The sequence below is a fragment of the Littorina saxatilis genome, linkage group LG7 (genome assembly GCF_037325665.1).
Source record: "Littorina saxatilis isolate snail1 linkage group LG7, US_GU_Lsax_2.0, whole genome shotgun sequence".
NCBI lineage: Eukaryota > Metazoa > Mollusca > Gastropoda > Littorinimorpha > Littorinidae > Littorina > Littorina saxatilis.
Genome location: NC_090251.1, coordinates 7889814 through 7906130, shown reverse-complemented (window position 1 = coordinate 7906130; position 16317 = coordinate 7889814). Strand labels below are relative to the sequence as shown.

General features: G+C 42.7%; 1 protein-coding gene across 1 annotated transcript in view; it reads left to right on the top strand.

The window, feature by feature from the left end:
• LOC138970629 (multiple epidermal growth factor-like domains protein 10) overlaps positions 1 to 16317 on the top strand; it is a 120119-nt gene that overhangs the window by 12101 nt on the left and 91701 nt on the right. The window contains exon 3 of the mRNA XM_070343099.1: positions 14549 to 14644. The gene's annotated coding sequence lies outside the window, so the exon portion shown is untranslated. The remainder of the gene's footprint in view (positions 1 to 14548; positions 14645 to 16317) is intronic.

The following is a 16317-nucleotide window of genomic DNA, read 5'->3' as shown; positions in this document are numbered from 1 at the left end:
CACTCTCTTTATACTATACTATACTATACTATACTATACTCTATAGAATATTGTGTTTTAAGTTCATTAAAGGTATAACTATTTCATCACAAAAGCAGTTAAACTTGATCGTTATTTTATTATATTAATTAATAGAAATAGTTATAAAAAAAGGCTAGCTCAGCTATCAGGAGAGGTGCTCAAATAGTATTAGATTTTCAAATAAATTTCCCGGCGGCATGGGGGGCTTTGCCCCCCAGACCCCTGAACCCCACCAGACTTTTTCTCTTTCACCAATTCCCATGCCTTATACACAATAAAGAGACCAAAAAGCAATGTACTCACGTTAAAATGACGAACACGGAACGAATAACAGCGACGTTTCGACCTAAGGGTCTTCTTCATGCACAAAAACACAAAAATACACACACAAAAAAGAAGAAAGACGAAAGAACAGATACAGAGGAGAATAACTGACAAAACAACTGCACTGCACAAACCAACAAATGACAAAGACAGAGAAGCAAGGGAAGCTACTCGAGGGGAAGCCAACAATAACACAGGCAAGAAAAAAGAGTTGAAAAGCGGCAGTTTTGAGGTCTGTAGACCAAACAAAATGTGTGTGTGGTGGGGGGGGGGGGGGGAGGATGAATGGGAACGAAAGAGAAAACTCACGTACCCGTGCTCCCATAATAGGCCAGTATCCCTTCATTTCACCGCCGTTAATCACTCACTTGATCATGTCAGAGTCATGGCTTTGTGGCAAGTACGTGGCGACTCCTTCGAGCGCAAACTCAGGGAGTCCCACATCATATCATCCCTCCGCACTACCTGCCCCGATGGAATTAACATCCCCCGTTAATTCATTCATCTAAACTTTCCCCCCGCTGTTCCATCTTGTGTGTATGTGCGCGCGTGTGTGTGTGTCCGCACCGGTACGTGAGTTTTCTCTTTCGTTCCCATTCATCCCCCCCCCCCCCCACACATTTTGTTTGGTCTACAGACCTCAAAACTGCCGCTTTTCTACTCTTTTTTCTTGCCTGTGTTATTGTTGGCTTCCCCTCTCGTAATTCATTCATCTAAACTTTCCCCCCGCTGTTCCACCTTGTGTGTATGTGTGTTTGTGTGCGCGCGTGTGTGTGTGTGTGTGTGTGTCCGCACGGGTACGTGAGTATTCTCTTTCGTTCCCATTCATCCCCCCCCCCCCCCCACATTTTGTTTGGTCTACAGACCTCAAAACTGCCGCTTTTCAACTCTAACTTTTTCTTGCCTGTGCTATTGTTGGCTTCCCCTCGAGTAGCTTCCCTTGCTTCTCTGTCTTTGTCATTTGTTGGTTTGTGCAGTGCAGTTGTTTTGTCAGTTATTCTCCTCTTTATCTGTTCTATCGTCTTTCTTCTTCTTTTTTGTGTGTGTATTTTTGTGTTTTTGTGCATGAAGAAGACCCTTAGGTCGAAACGTCGCTGTTATTCGTTCCGTGTTCGTCATTTTAACGTGAGTACATTGCTTTTTGGTCTCTTTATTGTTCCCTCTCACGTGCAGTCGCCATTGTTTAATACTTATACACAATAGTTTAAATTTTCGCCTGTTGGAATAACACGTCACGGGTACCGTATCTTTCCTTTCACCGGATCATTCACGCGACCGATAATGAGTCCATCAACTAATCGTAGCCCTGATTGCAGCAGCGATGATGATGAGATCTTGCGTCAGTCTTTCTCTGATGTCCACAAGTTGGTCAGGCTGGAAGGAAGGCTCTCTTTAATGACAGTTTCATGCCCTCAACTCCGTCTGTATCCACAGCTTTCCACGGTGCTCGATACACGAAGCAGCTTTTACCGTAGTCACGGAGCAGTGTTTTTTTTGTTTTTTGTCGAAAACCTCACCAACTTTGTTGGTATGCACACAGTGACCAGAATTTCCAGCTGCACTTTCCGTTTAACTGAGGCGTGTTGGGTCCACATACTTTGTGACTGGAGAAATCACAAAGTCTTCTTTCTCACTTGTAAAACGTGTACCTGTGCACACATCGTCATTGTCAGTCACACCGTGTAGTTCAGTGTTGTTGTTGTTGTTGTCACAGCTAGCTGGCCGGTTCACCCATTGACCCATATCTCGTGCCGTGCAACAGTGGTCCAGTGTGTGTCAAAGTTTCCCCAAAACATGTCTGGCCTTCCACTCTCACAAGTTGAAACAATTGGAACTCAATTGGTCTCTGAAATTGACTGAACAATCACATTCACATTACAAGCATAAATAACCACGGTTGAATAATTTCTCTCCGATGCAATCTTTCAAGAAAAAAAATCAAAACACAAGAATGGTAGGTAATTAGAACGTTTATAATAGACAAAACTTGACGTTACATTTACTGTACGTCGAACCAAAGGCCTTTGAAGTAAACAGACAGACAGACAGACAGACTTTTATGAAACAGATAATAAACGTACGTATCTCAAGATCGTGTGGCTGCTCACTTGCAAAATGCCGGCGAAGTAATGTTGAAGCAGTGAACAGCTCAGATCATGGGTAATTTTAACACCTTCATATTTAAATGCTTATTTTATAGCCATCCATTGAATTGAGAAGAAAACAAAGCATACTAAACTGCTAAGCATGAATCAAACAATAAGAAAATAAAAAGAACCAACAGCATCGTTTTGTATGTGTGGGTAGTAAACACGTTTTATTTACAAAACACGGCGGAAAATGGCGACAAATTTGTTGCACAGCGACAGGTCACTTTCTTCAACCAAGGCCAGTACTTTCATACATGACAAAGGAAAGCAAATATGGCCTGAATAATAAAGTTATAGTGTTCCTTTGCGTGTCTGAGTGATACACTGTTTTAACCAACTATCTTCTGAAACGTAATTGCACTCAGCAGATTTGTCTTCCGCTCATAACTTTCGTGTCACACGGTCTTTGCGACAAACAGATAGATCGCATTCTCGCAGAAAATCATTGACAACACAGACCAGTCATTTTTAGCATTGCATTTGGGAAGGGCTACTATAATAGTGTGTTTTAAGAAAGAAAAACATTACAGTATCGGCAGAACACGACCAAATGAGTTTTCGTGTCACAGCGTTATGGGCGTGAGATTGTTTAGACTTTTTGTTCTCACACTGTAGCAAAATCATTGACAACACAGACAAGTCAGTTTTAGCATAGACATTGGGAAAGGCTACTATTATAGTGTGTTTTAGGAAAGAAAAACATTATAGTATCGGCAGAACACGACCAAATCATGACAAATGAGTTTGCGTTTTGGGCGTTATGGGCGTTTTTTCACACTGCAGATCATATCTCAAAAACTACGGAGTGGATCTTTATGAAATTTGATATGGATATTTTTGACTGGATTTTCTCATAGAAGGTTTTTCCGTTTATTGCAGTTTGATGACGTCATATTTTACAGTTTGCCAAAAGGTCGAGGCAGCACTTTCACAGTTGCTGTTTTTCATCAATTTGATCGAATTTCTTATCACACAATCTCAGATCTAGGCCGGATTATGGGATTGCATTTCAGTTTGGTCACTTAAAGTTTTGTTATTGAAATGTTTGTTCGAAATATGTCATTTTTTCAAATTGTTAAAAACTAATATTTGAAACAAAAAATGTATATTGGTGTATTCCCTATTGCGTCCTGTATCTAAAACTATATAGTTTTGTTGTTTTGTATTGATAATTATGCTTAAAAATGAAGAAAACCGATAAATAACCACTATCTTTATTTATGAAAAAAGACACTTAAAAACAAATTCTATCTATTCCTTACCATTTTTTGATTCCAAATATATATAGTTTCATGGTGTTTGACGTTGAAAATAGGCTAAAACTTAACAAACTCGGATCGTTGAATGGAAATTATACTTCCAAGCTCCGTGCAGCTGACAACATGATAAAAACACGTCATTTCAAGAGTGGAACACGCTCATGACGTCATACTGAAAGGTGATGAATTATGGCTTCACCTTGCGATGTTTCATTTCAAACATGGTAACATTTTCTCAGATTTCTGTTTGCCCTCTGTCTGTCTCTCTATGTCTCCGACTGTCTGACTGATTCGATTAAATGTGTAACTACTTAGTTTTGCAAAAGTCAAACTAAGTAGGATATACCTAATTGATTCAGGTCTCTAAATTCTTATTGTAAAATTGTGAGTTTTATTCAAAACAAATTTTAAACTCAATAATGGGGCATGCTGTGATGAGTAGAAGAATGTGTGCTTACGAGCAGAAAAAGCCCATCAAAGTCAAGAATCGTGTTTTTCTTTTTCTATTTTCACCTTGTAGCTTCATACAGACACTAAGCAACAGTGTAGTTCCACTTCCAGTGCAATATCTTGTACTTTAATTTTGACAATCTGTGTAACACTTTATTGACCCATGATCTGAGCTGTTCACAGCAAGAAGACAGTTCATGTTTGGCAAGCAATACGTCTAGGGATGCTCTTAAGGGCAGGTGGGCCAGTGCACTATATGTTTTTTTTTATTTGAATGTTTTATTTTGTTTTAATGTTATTTTATGAAAGAAATGAATAAACAATGACAAAGGATAGTCACTTTTTGTATTTTGGGTTGCTGGTTTTTGTTGTTCGCGACAAAAACAGTCAAACACATACACAAGTGGAGTACAGGGGGAATACGATATTTCAGCAGATATGATTGTCACATTTCTAATTATTGTAATATTTTATCTTTCTGGGTATGCTCTAAGGGATTACGAAACATATTTTGATTATTATATTTATATTTGGAGTTAGGGACATTTCTTTTTTACAACCGTCAAACTTTAAGGTAACCCCTGCAACATTATTTTTTTTAAATAATCTGGTTATGACTGTAATACTTTGGCAACAAAATCCTTTCGTAATCCCCCAGAATGTTATATTCTGCACAAACTGCACAAACAATTATTGCTGTAGCTAAATTACAGCCAGAGAAATTGCAACCCCCAAGATACAACTGCCGCAAAAATGGCTGACATGAGAAAAACGACGTTGAAGATAGAACTATTCAAATGCTGTCTTCATTGACACATACTTATGACACTTTTGACAAAAACACAGACACACATGCATTTTAGGTATGTTATGGAACCATTATCTGCCAAAATAATAAAAAAAAAAGGTTTTTGAACAATTTGATCAATTTTGCACTGGCCCACCTGCCCTTAAAGCAGCTGGTAGTCCTTTTATTTCCATTTTGCAAGGAGGAATTGCAATTGTAAGTGACAAACGTCAGAGCAGAAAATGTAGCCACCTTGGTCGACGGCCACTCCACGTGACCCCACAAGAGAGAGAGACAGAGTCAGACGGACAGAGTGAAAGAGATTGACTTTATGTTTTCATATGTTGCGTCTCTTTATTTTGTCTCTGTGTATATACTCTACATTCTCGTAGGTGTAGTGTTTGAGAATATGTTACCATCTAAGGGAAGCAACTGCTACTAATGTGTTAAGTAACCAACGAGAGTTAGTTCCCGTGTTACATACACGGATCATCTTCATGGCTGACAATAAACACAGCTTGCCCCCTCAAACCATCGTTTGTCGGCTTTATCCTATACATGCATGGTGAATGTGTATCCACCTTCATCACAGACATCATATTGGCGACGAGGTAAATTATTCCACGTACATATCGGCTCTACCTTGTGCAAGAACTTTGTAATCTCACTCAGTTTTCTGACTTGCCACGTGCTCCTCAACTTCCAACATGGCTGAACAGTTATCTGCACTACCTACTTATCCTTCGTTTGACTGTTCGTCTGATGGCGTGTCTATCAGATGGAGCAAGTGGATTGCAAGACTAGAGAACCTGTTCGTTGCACATTGCCAACGACAAGAGGAAGAAAGCGTTGCTGCTTACGTACGCTGGGAACGATCTGAATGACATTGTAGACTCTTTTCCAGCTGCTGATCTGACCCCTCGGGATGGTGAGACTCACTTCCAGAAACTTGTTGATCGTATCAATGAACATTTTAACCCACAGATCAACAGAGAGTATCAGTTTTTTACCTTCAGACAGCTCACGCAAACATCTGACAGTGTTGACATTTTTTATCAACAACTGAAACGACATGCCTCTCTCTGTAACTTTGCAAACATTGAGCCTGAAATTAAATCGCAGCTGATAACCGGTTGCAAAGTGAACAAGGTGCGAGAGAAGGGCCTGAGCAACCCAGGAATGACACTGTCTGACCTCATGCAGTATGCCCGCACATTGGAGTTGACTGCTTCTTACTCAAGAAAAATGCATGAAGACGGTGCAGTTAACCGACTCCATCGTTCAGCTACATCAAGCAAGCATCAGCCTGATCGACGTCATCACCAGCCCCGCCGTAGTCAAGCCTCACACCGTCATAACCAGCCAACCGAGCAATGCAAGAACTGTGGTGGTACATGGCCGCATGAGAAGGGACAGCATTAGTGCCCTGCTTTCAACAAACAGTGCCGCTCCTGTGGAAAATTCAACCACTTCTCATCCGTCTGCCGTTCCAGTCCACGCAACACGGCAAGATCAGGGACAGGTGGAAGGGGCAGTGCATCCTCTTCCTCCTCCTCCCAACAGCCTCGCTCTATCAGTATCAGGCACAAGCCCAAACCTGTTCACCACGTTGAGCAACATGGTGAATGTGACAACAACGACGCTTCGTTCATCGACGACGGGAATGACGCAGACACTGAGTACGTCTTCACTGCAAACGGCAACTCGAATCAACTGCCACGCTTCAAGGTCTACCTCAACGGACAACAGACAACCTTCCTTGCTGATTCCGGAGCTACAGTCAATCTGGTATCACGGACAGATTATGAAAGTCTTACACCCAAGCCACCGCTCAGCCCGTCAAACGTGAGAATCTCTGCGTACGGCAATCAACACTCCATCCGTGCGTTTGGACAGTTTTGCGCTGAACTACACACTGACACAGCATCCTGCTCAGCCACGATATGTGTTGTTCCAGGCAATGAGAAACCCATCCTGAGCTGGTCAACCTCGCAAACACTCAAGCTGCTGACCACCGTCCACTGCATCGAGCACAAAACTCAGCAAGAGAACCAGCTTGGTAAACTCAATGATCGACAGATCAAACTCCACATCGACGAGACGGTACAGCCTGTCGCTCAGCACTACCGTCGTGTTCCCTTTCATGTCCGCAAGCATGTGGAAGAGCAAATCCGAAAGGATGAAGAACTTGGTATCATCGAGAAGGCAACTGGTCCAACACCATGGGTATCTCCTATAGTTGTGGTGCCTAAACCCAAGTCTCCAGGCAAGGTACGCGTGTGCGTCGATATGCGTTCTGCAAACAAGGCCATCAGGAGAGAACGTCATGCTACCCCAACACTTGATGAACTGAAAACCATGCTCGCAGGTGCTAAAGTTTTCAGCAAGCTTGACCTGAACCAAGGCTACAACCAGCTAGAACTAGCTGAGGAGTCACGCTACATCACGACGTTCTCCACACATCTTGGTCTCTACAGATACCGACGCCTCTTCTTTGGTGTGAACTCCGCAAGCGAGATCTTCCAAGAAACCATCAGGCAAGTACTGTCTGGCCTCAAGGGTGTCGTAAACATCAGTGACGACATTCTCTGCTACGGTACGTCACAGCAAGACCATGACAACAACCTACGCGCTCTCATGCAGCGTCTCCGTGAGAAAGACCTCACTCTCAACACTGACAAGTGTGAGTACAACAAGAAGTCGCTTGAGTTCCTTGGTAATATCTTCGGGGAAGACGGCATCACCCCAAGCCAAGACAAGCTCAATAGAATACCATTCTTGAACTGCCAACACCAACCAACGCATCTGAAGTAAGAAGTCTTCTCGGCATGATGAACTTCTGTGGTGCACACTTCATTCCAAACTATGCAACACTCACCAATGAACTCCGTCTGCTGACAAAGAAGACAACACCATGGTCGTGGAATGAAAAGCATGACGCAGCCCTCGGAACGCTGAAAGCAGAACTCAGCAAAGCAACGACTCTTGCTTACTTGAATCCAGGAAAACCGACAGAGATCTACACCGACGGCAGTCCTGTAGGCATCTCTGCAGTCCTGGCCCAAGAAAAGCGCATCATCCAGTTTGCAAGCCGAGCGCTCACTCCAACAGAACAAAGATACTCACAGACAGAACGTGAAGCACTCGCCATCACATGGGCCTGTGAATATTTCCACATCTACCTGTTGGGTGCAACATTCACTGTCTACACTGACCACAAGCCTTTGGTCAGCATGTTCAACAACCCTCGTGCTCAACTCTCTGCTCGTGTTGAACGCTGGGTACTGAGAACACAGCCCTACGAAATGACTGTTCAGTACCGACCTGGTTTCGACAACCCCGCCGACTATCTGAGTCGACATCCAGTCCAACAGCATCCCAGCAGCAGAGAAGAGAAGATCGCAGAAGAGTATCTTCACTACGTTGTCGACACGTCCACTCCAAAAGCCATGACGTTAGACACAGTCATCTCAGAAACAGCGAAAGATGTCACCCTTACGGCAGTGATCAACGCAATCCTTACCAGTGACTGGGAAGCCAAAGACGACGTTGACACAAAAACTTTCAGAACCCTCTACTTGTGTCGTTCAGAACTCTCACTCAGTCACAACGCATCAGTTCTACTCAAGGGTACACGCATCGTTCTCCCAGAGTCTCTTCATCTTCAAGCTGTGAAAGTCGCTCACACTGGACATCAAGGCATCGTCAAGACAGTCGCCCTGCTTCGAGAAAAGGTTTGGTTCCGAGGAATGCAAGAGACTGTTGAGAAAGCGGTGAAAAACTGCTTAACCTGTCAAATCTCCACTCCCACACCAGCCAGAGAACCGCTGAAGATGTCTCCACTGCCCACAGCACCTTGGTCTGAACTGAGTGCTGATTTCGCAGACGCACCCAACGGAAACACTCTCCTTGTCATCACAGATGAATATTCCAGATTCACCGTTGTTGACATTTTGCAATCGACATCCAGCCGGAGTGTGATTCCACGTCTCGACAAGATCTTCGCAGAATACGGCATACCAGATGTTCTGAAGACAGACAATGGCCCACCATTCAACAGCCACAAGTTCGCGACATACGCAACACACACCGGGTTCAAGCACAGGAAGATCACCCCCCTGTGGCCCCGTGCAAATGGAGAAACGGAACGCTTTATGCGTACCATCAAGAAGACTGTCAAAGCCGCCCATGCACAACAGCTGAACTGGAAACAGGAAATGTACAAGTTTCTTCTTGACTACAGAACAACTCCACACTGCACAACTGGTGTCGCCCCTGCTACTGCCCTCTTTGGTCGCAACATCAAGAACAGACTACCACAACTCCCGCCGCAGCAGCCAGCGGACGTGAAGATGAGACAACAGGATGCCCGCGCCAAAGGCAAGATGAAGCTCTACGCAGACAACAAGAACTATGTCAAACCAATCAACCTTCAGATTGGTGATTCTGTTCTCATCAAGGACACTTCCATTAAGAAGTCTACTCCTCCATTCAACCCAACATCCCTCACTGCTGTGTCAAAGAACGGTTCTATGATCTCTGCGTGCCGAGGAAACAAGATAATCACGCGAAACAGCAGTTTCTTCAAACGCTCCCCCAGACATCCAACTCCTTCAGAAACAAATGACGCTGAAGCTGACGCCGAAGCTGAAACTGAAGCTGTTACTCTTCCTCACACAGATGAACCAAACTCGCAACATGCACACAACAAGCAAAACCAAAACGCACAAAACACTCATACTAACGTCGCACCAACTCCACGTCGTTCGCACAGTGAAAAAACATTTACCTACCAAACTGCAAGATTTTGTTCTGACTTGAACGTTGAACTGACTGATGTTTTGTAAAATCATTTTATTTCTGGTGCCTGTGCAGACATTTTATTTTCAAGATTTTCCATGTCAAGTGCCTATTGTGTCGTTTTATTTCACATTGCTGTTTAGCATCATTTCACAGTATTTTTGGGTAACACGTAAATTCAATTTTGTTTTGTTTTTCTTTAATGAGAAGGGAAGATAAGTACACTAATTTCTACTTTGATTATTATTTGTTAGTACTTTCAAAATTCATAAGGCTGAAGCATTACTTCATAAGATTTGGAGTGAGAACACTTTTCTTGTTGAATGTAAAGTTAAACATTTCTAGTCAGCATTACATTTCTACTTCTAGGCATCATTCTTTAATCTTCAGGAGAAGATATCATTTCTTATCATTTTGCTTGTCCAGTTATCCATTTTGTAATTTTGGATTTTACTTCTTAAAATTCAAGAAGGGGAGAGATGTAGTGTTTGAGAATCTGTTACCATCTAAGGGAAGCAACTGCTACTAATGTGTTAAGTAACTAACGAGAGTTAGTTCCCTTGTTACATACACGGATCATCTTCATGGCTGACAATAAACACAGCTTGCCCCCTCAAACCATCGTTTGTCGGCTTTATCGTATACATGCATGGTGAATGTGTATCCACCTTCATCACAGACATCATAGTAGGGTAGCCCCAACATTGACATGACAAAAGTATAAGGTACTGCGGCAGTTCTCCTAATTCTAAAACATACTGCGTTGTTATCTAAGGTAATTGCCGGCAATAACTAGTGAAAGTTGTAAAGAGGAGCAGAGAGAGAGAATTTTCCCTAAACGTTTCTCTCTGCCCAGCGTTGTGAACTAGTGCGTGCAGTCGTTGTTAACTTGTGTGATGTTTTGACCTCGCGTTAAGCTATCCTATAGTGCAAAGCAAATGTATCCCTAGTCCACTGCTATCTCCTTTCTTTCCCTAAGATTCCGGCTTGACTGGTCAATAATTAAATTCAAACAATAACAGAACAAGAACTCAATCAATCTGCACGTCAATCAGCCATAGAGGGAGTCCACTCGTCAGTTGTATATTTCTAACACAATTTTATTTTACAAAAGGTCAAGTGACCAGGATAAATCACGCGTCATCAATACAAAAGAACATTGTTCACAAATCACACGCTTTCAATCAAGTAAATGTTATTAAAAGTCACCTAATCTCCCACCCCGCGTGTCCTAACTGCGTGGAAGTTTTGCAGCCCGGTGCCAAACTAGCTATGATTGATCCCGTACAGGTTATATGTATTCGCTAACTAACTATTGATGGAAGGGGGACAATTCCGGAAGGAGGCTACTTATTTGTTTGGCTACAAACGGAAGAACACCAGGCTAAGAGTTTATTACAGTTGCTGTCTAAAACTAAATTCTATTTTGTTCGTTGTGAAACCAAGGCCGAAACCCTATCTCCCCAACGAAAGTTTGACCCCGACTTCAAAATGATAGTGCATCTATTCTATGTATGAAAGAACGTACAATACGATGTCCAAGCCCGACTGCAATGGGTCTACCAAGCGCACGTACGTCCTCTAATGTTTAAATCCCATTAACTTTTCCTCTTTGAACTGTTCTGAACTAACGAAGCATGGCGGCCATCGCCAATAACGAAACTACGAATTTTTTCCGGGAATCCTAAACAACATTATCGCATTCACTCTATTACATAAGTACATGTCATGAAAGCTGGTGCTAGCGATAGCAACCCAGATGCTACTCTGAATTGTCATGGCTGTCACAAACTTTATCGTGCGGACGGCAATCCCGTCACAGTATCAATTACAAAAATTGACGAACATTCAGAATAGGCACAACATAAAGCCCAACTTCACCTCATAGGAGGTTTTACAAAACAATGACATCTTTCACTAAAACTGCAATGCTAACCTTATGGGACACACTCGCAAAAGCATTCAGCTAAATTAATTGACACTTACGCCGTTACGGATCACTTAAGGTACTATTTAGCATGCGTTAAACACACACCAGTTCTTGTGCTTTATTAAACCCCCGAGCCATCGGGGCCCCGTGTGACCCACTTTTTCATACATGATCAGTTGAGTCGTGTCGCTTTCAATCCTGCTGTATATGGGCAAAAGAAGGCTATAGTGCACCTCTGAATCTAACATTCAACAAACGACTGATAGTGACACAAAACAGAGTGGCGGCGACTTCAAAGAAACTGTGGCGTTTTGCGGAAAATTCGTCTGCTTTGGCAATGGTAAGATGAAGCTCATTTGATGTGACAGTCGCCCTTTTGCGGAAGTACGTTTGTGTGCGCGCAATACTCAATCTACACAGGCACAGCAACAAATAGTGTAAAGTGTTTGAAATCTCAGTCGACTAGCATAATAACAAGTCGCGTAAGGCGAACATACAGCATCTATACCCCAGTCACACAGAGACGCCGCTTCTACTCCGTTGTAAAATTGTCGGAGAGCGTGGCCAATCGTAAGACAATAGTGGCAGGATCTCCATAAGCATAGTTTGGTCGGGGTGGGATCTGCTAGGTCGCAAAGCTGCACGCTCTCCCTACGCTTATTTTGAACTGCACAAAACAAGCGTAGCCGGGTCAGGGCTCAGTAAAGTGGTGATATATTTGTGTGTATGTCCCCCCCCCCCCCCCCCCCCCCCCCCCCCGTCACACAGCTCTACGTTTAAACGTCGACCATGCCGACCACTCCGATCTGAAAAAAGCTATTAAATCGGGGCTCGCCGTCAAAATCCAGCGCATGGCGAATACAAAAAAACTACATCACGACTGTACACGACTACGCTTGTTTTGTGCAGTCCAACATAACCGTGTGGAGAGCGTGCAAGCTTCCCGACCTAGCAGATCCCACCCCGACCGAACCCCGCTCATGGAGATCCTGCCACGTTTGGCCCACGATTGGCCACGCTCTCGGACACTTTTCCGTCGTAGCAAAAGCGGCGTCTATATTATGTGACTACGGTATTAATGCCATGTGCTGGATTTTGATGGCGATATGCCCCGATTTGATAACTTTTCAGATGGGCGCGATCGGCATGGTCGTGGTAAGGACGCATGCAGCGCTGTGTGGCCCGGCCCTTAGTCAAGCTGTCAAACTCACAGAATGAAACTGAACGTACTGCATTTTTTCAGCAAGACCGTATTCTCGTAGCATCGTCAGTCCACCGCTCGTGGCAAAGGCAGTTAAATTGACAATCCAGAATAGCGCGGTAGTGGTTGCGCTGAGCAGGATAGCACGCTTTTCTCTATCTCTATTCTTTTTAACTTTCCGAGCTTGTTTTTAATACAAACATATTATATCTAATGTTATTGGAATCAGGAACCGACAAGGAAAAGGATGAAATTGTTTTTAAATCGATGTCGGAAATTTAAATTTATAATTTTCATATTTTTGATTTTCAGAGCTTGTTTTTAATCTGAATATAACATATTTATATGTTTTTGGAATAAGAAAATAATGAAAAATAAGATTGTTTTTGGATCGTTTTATACACAAACATGTTAATTAAAATGTTCAGAATGTTAATGACCAAAGTCATTTATTAATTTTAAAGCCTACAAGCTGAAATGCAATACCAAATAAAATTACGGCCTTCGTCGAAGATTGCTTGGCCAAAAATTTCAATAAATTTCATTAAAAAATGAGGGTGTGACAGTGCCGCCTCAACTTTTACAAAAAGCCGGATATGACGTCATCAAAGACATTTATCGAAAAAATGGAAAATAGGTCTGGGGATATCATTCCCAGGAACTCTCATGTAACATTTCATAAAGATCAGTCCAGTAGTTTACTCTGAATCGCTCTACACACACACACACACACACACACACACACACACACACACACACACACACACACACACACACACACACACACACACACACACACACACACACACACACACACACACTGTTACACGACACTTGAGATTGACGAAGTTCTCAAATGTCGTATAGTTGTGTTGTTTTATTCTACGTGGCCCGTCTTCACAGCAGCAGACAAAAACTCGTCAAATTGAGTTCGAGGATTTATTTAGCTTTCCATACATACAACTGCACATCAGAACTCAAAGTAGAAGCCTTTAACATACAAATCGCGCTGACCTATATAGCAAATACTCAATCTCGAGAATATTCCAGACCGAACATGATACAACTAATATAAACTTATATGAACCGTCCATGGACTAGAATAGTGACATTCTCTGTGACGTACATCAAAAGCGCCGACGCACTTAATCCGAGCGAACGCCACGAACCTACGACTCAAAACAACGTGGTAAACAACTTGTTTTGACAGAACTAGAAAGTTCACCTGCATTCTCGTCCAAACATAAATATTGTGTTTACAAAATATACTATCGGTACTTTCCCACAAAGTACAAATAAGTCAACTACATGCAACACACACAACTGAACCAAAGTTCAGCAACGGCAGCGTTTACTAACAAAACACACACACACACACACACACACACACACACACACACACACACACACACACACACACACACACACACACACACATGTACAAGTTTGGGGAGCTCTGTGATCAGAAACAGATGGTTTACGGGAGGCGGAGTGGGGCTTTAACACATTCTACATACGAGAAGAAAGTCAAATCATGTGTCTTTATATCCAGAACAGGTTGTTTTGTTTCATATTAGTTATAACTCTTACTTATAACTTATATTAATAGTAATGTTATTATTACAGGTCTGCATTTTGGGGAGGCCTGTAATGCAAGTGATGACAAGTGCACCGCTCTCACCAAGTGCAGTACAAACGCTGAGAACACAGCACCAGTTTGTTGTGAGTCGCCATTTCTGCTCTGTGTGCACTGTTGCTTTGATGCCATTCTCATGTAAGTGTGTGTTGAATACAAAGCACCGAAAGATGCTTGGGAAGTGGACTTGAGAATGAAGGAACTAGATCCCAACTGGACGCCCTTCCAAAGATTAGGTCAGACATGTGTGAACGAGCGCATATGACAAATGCGTACTTTTCCAGCGTGCAGTCTGAATTAATTTGTTATAGCACACTTCTGATTTGGCGACACTATGTCAGTTGAAATCGTCTACTCGCACTCTTGCACTATTGACTCTATCCAGAAAAAAACCCAGCTCTTAGTCAGCTTTCACAAAGGTCTGTATACCGTCCGTGTCCCGAAGCCCGTGAGTTCACGCAGAAAGCGTATAGTAAAGAATAGGCTTAGTCAGGCTATGTGTGAAGAATAGGCTTAGTCAGGCTATGTGTGTGTGTGTGTGTGTGTGTGTGTGTGTGTGTGTGTGTGTGTGTGTGTGTGTGTGTGTGTGTGTGTGTGTGAGTGTGTGTGTGTGTGTGTGTGTGTGTGTGTGTGTGTGTGTGTGTGTGTGTGCGCGCGCGCGCGATATGCCTAATACACAGTGCCGGTTTGGGCATGCAGGATGTCTTGAAACGCATAAAGGCTTTTCTTCCGGTCAGCTGTAATCATGAAAGCTCACCTTCAGAGAATCGTCAATGAAAGAGGTTGTTTTTTGATATTGTCAAAATGTACGGCTACAATGTTTGCTAAGTTTGATAAGTATGATCGTAGAAGACAGTTCCGAGCGTTTATTCAATCACAATTCAAGTTCAAGCGTGCCAACATCACCTTATACTTGAGCCACAACCATCTAAATGTAATAACTACGACCTTGAAAGGTATGTGAGTTAAGTTGGTCGTGTCTGAGGTGATGCTGGCACGCTTGATGTTACATCTCACTCACTGAACACAGACAATAGCTACGTCCCTCACTGTTGGTCGGCCATTGGCTGCTGGATCTACAAAGCTTTGTTGGGACTACTGATTGGCTAAACGTTCGTGGGCGATTATTAATCTGATTCAAAACAGCTAATATTGATTGGCTAAATGTTCCGGGGCGATGATTAAATCAGATGCGAAACAGCTAGTACTAATTGAATAAACGTTCTTGGCCGATCATTACAGTGATTTAGATGATCGAACGTGTAGCAAAGACCTGTACGCGAGTTGCGCCCCTTGCATTTTACTCCTTATAACAAGGAGTTACGTCCATTATTTGTTCTGCAAATACAAAAACAATACCATATTATTTTAAATGAACATATCGTTAACACATTATATGCAAAAGTTTAGTCGGCACTGTTATGGCTACACTTTTGTTTGTCAGTTTGATTGACATTTTTTTCGCAGAGTCTAGATTTTGGGATTGCATTTCAGTTTGGTACCTAAGAAACTGTGCCGATTTGTTCTCTTTAAAAAAAAAAAAAGGAATTTGAATCACAACAGTCCTCTCGTTGTATTCCTTGGTGCCTCATGGACATGTGTGCACAATTTCAAACTAACGCGTTACAGTGAGAATCCAATGTTTCATGTTTGACAGTCAGAGCATAGCAGTTGAGTTGGTGCGGGATTAAAGGCACAGTAAGCCTGCCGTAAACCATCACAGATACGGTCAGGCTTTTACACACAGTACAAACACCCT